At 62.6% G+C, this 6,000-nt stretch overlaps 1 protein-coding gene across 2 annotated transcripts in view; it reads left to right on the top strand.

The window, feature by feature from the left end:
- The first annotated feature begins 311 nt into the window (after positions 1–311).
- The window catches only part of CXXC5 (CXXC finger protein 5), a 29,408-nt gene continuing 23,719 nt past the window's right edge, over positions 312–6,000 (top strand). Inside the window, exon 1 of one of the 2 annotated variants that reach the window (XM_004586472.3) lies at positions 312–836. The gene's annotated coding sequence lies outside the window, so the exon portion shown is untranslated. The other variant, XM_058677807.1, reaches the window with a different exon arrangement.

The following is a 6,000-nucleotide window of genomic DNA, read 5'->3' as shown; positions in this document are numbered from 1 at the left end:
CGCCCCCCGCGCAAGGTGCTTCTCCAAGCTCAGGTGCCCCTCACAAAAGGTGGGGAGACGTCTTTTTTTTTTTTTTTTTTTTTTGCAAAGTTGCATGGTAGGGTTGGTAGAGTAGGGTTCATGAGGCGCAGAGCCCTAATCGACGTCGTCTGGGAGCGGGGAACTGGAGGCGCAGCGGCTACGGCTCCAGCCTCAGGACCTGCGGCGTCCAAGTGGCCAGAGCTGCGCTGGCAGGGAGGCGGCGGGAGGAGGGAAGGGGGGGGAGGAGGAGGCGGCCGCGGCGAGTCCGGTCCGGGTTTTGCCGGCAGCCCCCGGGCAGCGTTCAGAGCTGCCCGGGCGGGCGCGCAGCGGCGGCAGAGGCGGCGGAGCCTGAGCGGGGATGTAGAGGCGGCGGCACAGGCGGCGGCGAGAACAGGCGCCCAAGCCGAGCGAGAAGAGCGGCCGAGCCTCGCCCCCGAAGCCGGCCCGGCGTCCTAGCCCAGCCCAGCCCGCGCCCAGCCATGCGCGCCGCCTGCTGAGTCGGGCGCCGCACGCTGAGCCCTCCGCCCGCCGCGCCGCGCTCCGCTCGGGGGTGATTAGTTGCTTTTTGTTGTTTTTTAATTTGGGCCGCGGGGAGGGGGAGGAGGGGCAGGTGCTGCAGGCTCTCCCCCCCTCCCCGCCTCGGGCCAGCCGCGGCGGCGCGACTCCGGCTCCGGACCCGGGCACGGCGGGCAGCTAGAGCGGAGCGCACCGCGGCAGCGGCGTTGCCCAGAGCAGAGCGCAGCTCCCCACCCCGCCCCTCCCCCTCGGCCTCGCGGCGACGGCGGCGGTGGCAACTCGGACGACTCGGAGAGCCGGTAGGTGTCGGGCCACAGCCCTCCCCCGACCCCCCCACCCGGAGGCCGGCCCCCTCCCCTTCCCCGCCTCCCTCCCTCTCCTCCCCCGGGGCTCGGTGCGCGGCCGGGGCCGGAGTTCGCTTCAAGTCGGCGGAAAGTTTGGCGGCGCGGCTTCCCCCGAAGTTCAGGTGCGGAGAGTCGGGGACGGGGAAGGAAGGGTCGGCGTTTGAGAGGGGCGGGAGACGCCCGCGGCTGGAGCCACGAAGCCCCGAAGCTTGGGAGACCTAGCACCGGTGAACGCTCTGTGGCCGCTGCTACACCCAAGCCTCCCCAAGCCGCAGTATTCTCGGTCGCAGATCACTGAGTTCAGACAAAAAAGAGGGTTTTTAGGGTCGCGGACGGCGCGTTGGGCGCCTTGGAGTGGGGCCGGGGCCCTCCCAGTGGGGTCCCGCCCCCTCCCCAGTGACTCCAGCTCGCGGGTGCTTGGGGGCGGCGGGCGCCTGGGATCTCACCTCTCGGTTGTGGGACGGGCGCTCCGCCTGCGGAGGCGGGCTGCGTGGAGATCTTGGACGCGCATTCCCCGCCAGGGACCCCCCTCGCAGCCCCAGTGTTTGCGGGTGGGGGAGTGGCGGCAGTGACTGCTCCGCGCGCCCTGCAACACGCGTGGCTGAGCCTCCTTCACCATTTGGGAGAGGCCACTTCTGCATTTCCCCTCTGGCTGCGCCCCCGCTGCCCGCAGGGTGTCTGGTGGGCTGATGAAGTTTGACGCCCCCCTCCAAGTATCACCCGCAACGTCCCGGTGTCCTGTGGCCGCTAACGCCCTCCCAAGCTCCTGGGCTGCTGAATCCCAATCTCCGCGTGCGCCAGGCGGCGGGCACGGCCAGGGAGGCTGATGGCGGGGCGGAGGGTGGGGGGGTGCTCCAGCTGCGAACTGGGTGATGAGGGGGCAATGCGGGCGACTGCGGCCCGCGCTTGGTGGCCCATGAAGTTGGGTTTGAGCCCCCTCCCCTCTGCTTCCCCGGAGCTAGGGGCTGAGCTGCCGCGAGAGGAATGTGTTCATTTTCTGACTGGGGGAAGTTGTCCTCGCCCGGAACGGGCCGTTTTCCGGAGGGGGGTGCGCCTGGCTTTGTTTATTTGTAGGCTCGACAGAAAGTGAGTAACCCCAGTTTTTAAACTGGGGGCCACCTCCGGGACCTGTCAGAAGAGAGTTGAAGCACCCAATGAGAGAACAAGATCTTTTTCCTCCTTTACCCCAACCTCTGGGGGATCGGAAGGAATACCTGGAGGCACCCGTGCGCGTATCTGGGTTCTCGGCGATTCTCCGCAGGCTAGGAGACCGCACCCTGTTTTGTCACCCCCACCCCCTGGACCCCTGGGTGGTCCCGTCTCTTCTTCAGAGAAGGGTGCGGGCGGGCCAGCCTTCTGAGGGCGCCTTGCTCTGCACCGGCGCTGCCTGGAGCCCAGGGGTCTGTGGTGAGCCCTCCCGGCCCCACCCGCTCCGCGCTTGCTCAGGAAGCGCTGGGGAGGGGGTGAGTGGGATCTTGGGCCCTTGCCCCCGCTGGAGTCGCCCCAGGGCCGCAGGCAAACAGAGTCCCTTTCAAGTTTTCCGCTGGGGCCGCCTGGCGGGGGCCGCTAACGCTGTGGCTGCGGACTTGTTTGGAGCGCGATTTGAACGCCCGGCGCCACCTCAGCTGCCCCGGCCCGCGGGGGCGGGAGGAGCGAGGGGGAGAGCGTCCGTTCATGCTATTGGGAGGATTTAAATGAAGACGTGGGAAGGAGGGGTGGCTGGCTTAAGCTTGACCTGATACCTCTTCCCCCAAAACCCCCGGTACCCCTCTGCCACTGGTAACCCAGGAACTGGGACGCGAAGCCCCCATGCAAAAACCCTTTTTTGAGAGCCTTGCCGGGCAGGCTCGGGCCAGCGCTACCTACCCGTGACTGTGGAGTGTTGATTTAGCAGTTTCCCTAGATGAGAATCAAGCTGGAGCTGGGAGGGGGGTGGCCCGCTCTGCAGCTGTCACCCCCCTCCCAGAGCGGAAATTGTCATCTCTCCTTGGGGAGGAGGGGAGGAGGTGATGGGTTGAGTTTTGCTCTGGAAAGAGGTGAGAAGAGCAGAAGGAGCTTGGCCTCTGAGTTCCCAGTTAAGAGTCTCTGGTCATGATGGAGGGGCCCTCTCGTGGCTGACGCTCATTGCCACCTCGCTTCTCTTGGGTGGACCCAGAGGCTGCTCCTCGGAACGCAGACCCTTGGCTGCCTGGCTGTCGCCCGGTTCCTTATTTATGTGTGTGTTTGGGCCAGGCTGTTTTCTCCCCCTGCTCAGCAGGTGACCCTGGCCTGGGCCTCCTATCTCTCCGGCGACAGAGCCTGTTGACTTACCCGAGGGCTAGCGGCCTCGTCTTTATCACGTGAGGCCTGGAATGTCCACTTGGCTGGGCTGGGCTGGGCTGGGCTGGGCTAGGCTGGGTGGGGGAAGGGGCGGCAAAGGTCCTGCATCCAGGGTTGAAGCTGTTCTGGCCTCTGTTCCCAACGGGACCCTGCGCTCTTGCTGCCTTTTCCCCACCTCCTTACTTGCCTTGTGCCCCTTTGGGCAAAGAGTAAAACTGAGGGTTCCCCCACACCCCACCAGGAGTGTAGTGGTAAGATTGAATCTGGGTTTAAGAATAAAAGAAGAAAACTAAGTGGAAACTGAGTACTCCACCTTTGTTTTAGGACCGCGCCTAGCTCTTCATGGAGGGGTGGAGTAGAGATGGGCTACAGTCAGTTTGCTTGTCAGCCCTGCTCTCCTGGAGCCTCCTCTCTGGCCAAGGAGGAGGCAGCAGCTCACTCTGCACCACTGAGGGCCAGCTGAGTACCTGCTCTGCAGTGCTGCCTGGCCAAGCTGCCCCAGAGGCAGGTCAAGGGTGGAAGCTCCGCCCCCTTCCCCACCCCCTGGGACTCTCCTTGGTTACCCTCACCACCACCTGGTCCTGTCCTGGCCTGGTGTGGGGTTGTGTGTTGTGTGTGTGAAGTGTCCTTGACTAAGTGTATTAATAGTTAAACTCTCATAGCTGAAGCTCACCAGACCACAAAAAGCCTTCCCCGTTACTCACGCGCTACTGCCCAACAAGAATATCCCACTAAAGTTTTTTTCTGCTTTCTCTTTACTTCCCCTCACCCTGTCTGCCTTCCTCCACGTGCCCCCGCCCCCAAGTGTTGCGCCCACCCCACCCCCAGGCTGCTAGCACTTAAGAAAGGACTGGCCCTCAAAGACCCAGCAATCTCCCACCTTCCACCTGCTCCTAAGCCAGAGGCAGCACCAGCAGACAGGAGGCTTTGTGGACGCTGGTCCCCCTGGGTCTGAGGTGTGGGGAGCTGGGGGAGGGGGCGCTCGTGACTCCAGACATGGGTGTCTACATCACGGGTGCATGTATGAGGGGGTAGGAGCTGGAGCCTGTGTGGCTTTGTGAGCAGGGACATGTGGGGGAAGTTTATGTTCATGATCTGCATGTGTAGTAGTATAGGCTTCTGTTCATGGTGCTGTGTGTGAGAACTGTGACAGTGTGGCAAGGCTGGGTAGGGTGGTCAGTGTGGGGGGGTGGCCCTCCCTCCCTTCCTCCCCCACCTCCTGCCTAGTAGTCACCGGGCAGCCTCCCGTCTGTCTGCCTGCTGGGAGTTTTGGAAGCCATGGAGGGAGACAGGCTGGGGCCGGGGTGACAGCGCGTATCCACAGCGATGGCAGCCTGTGATTACAGGAATAAAAGGATTTTAAGGTCATGGTGTGTGTGTGTGTGTGTGTGTGTGTGTGTGTGTGTCCCTTTGGAGCCAGTGGCAGCAAAGGGCCAGTGCTGTGTCTGCAGGTGGGCATGCTGCCCCTATGCAGGTGAACATGGATGTGTGGGGCTTACCTGAGAACATGCACACGTGTGTGTATGCTTAGAGGGCCTGTGAGGGTCTTCTGGCTGGCTTCTCCCCAAGGGAGAATTCCCAGGAAAGCTTCCTGCTTTTGGGTGTCACATGGGGATTGAAATCCTGTAGTTTTCTCTGTATGCTGAGCAAGGACATGTGACCCCAACTATACCCTGGGCTACCACCCATCCTCCCCCCGCCCCTCCCAGTCATGTTGGGTATTTCTGGCCTGAAAGATTGGCTGGGGCCAATCACCTGGGCCAGGCCACATCTCGGGGTGTCAGTGCCCCTGGCCCTGCTCCAACCCCTGTAATTGCATTCTGCCGCCTAATCCCCCGCCAGCTCAATTAGATCGCAAATTCTTCTTCATTTCCTGCCTCTGATGCTGGCCTCCCTCTGGGCTTGCAGGGACTGAGAGGGAAGGAGGAGACCCTGACCCCCCAACTCCCGCCCCACCTGACCAGCACCGAGATGGACTGGGGGTGATTAGTTAGCTTGGTACCCAGGCCCCTTCTGGACCAGCTTCAGTACCCTTATGCTGGGGCTGGTGACTTGTGTTAATCTGGTACAGAGTGGGTGTCTCCAAGTGCCTGAACACCTTGGCCAAGCCTTCACTTGGGGCTGCAGGGGCCCTGCCTGCCTCCTACTCCCAGGGCAGTTGCCAGCCACCCACTCAGAATGACCTTGCTGCTGACCTCTTGGTGGTAGCCTTTCTGGGAGCCACCTGGACCTCTGTACTCCCTTTCCTCCTGGGTCCTCCTTATTGCCATCCTTGACCCCCTCCTCCCAGACAAATGTGGCACTGCCTAGCTGGATGGGTGACATGTGGGCAACCTGTGCTCTCTCAGTACACCTCAGTTTTCCTTAGCTCTGTAATGGGACAGTAAGAGCGCCCACTTCACAAGACAGTTCTCAGACTAGCAAGGGGAGGGGACAGTTGCTGAGGGCCCAGCCTGGGGGCTGTCCTAGTTGATGTTCAGTGTAGGTGGGCTTGTATCCCCCAGGAAACAGAGAGACCCAACACGGGGCCCAGAGTTAGCTTGTACGTCTGCATTCTACCGTGAGCAGACGTGTGACCTTGGACTTGTCCCTCTGCCCCTTGTGTGGGTTTGGCGTGGGGCTGATGCCTGCTGACCTCCTAGACATGGGGTGGGGTGGGTGCCAGCAGTTCAGCAGCCCTCTCCCTGCTTTTGTGCACACCATGCTCAGGGCGGGCTGGGGCTGGTGGATGCATCCACTCTGGGACCAGGGTGCTGACCAAGGTCATGAGGCTGGTAATGGGGCAATGGGGCCAGAGTGG

The sequence above is a fragment of the Ochotona princeps genome, chromosome 19 (genome assembly GCF_030435755.1).
Source record: "Ochotona princeps isolate mOchPri1 chromosome 19, mOchPri1.hap1, whole genome shotgun sequence".
Lineage (NCBI taxonomy): Eukaryota > Metazoa > Chordata > Mammalia > Lagomorpha > Ochotonidae > Ochotona > Ochotona princeps.
Note: the sequence above shows the minus strand (reverse complement) of the source record. Positions and strands in the feature narration are given on the sequence as shown.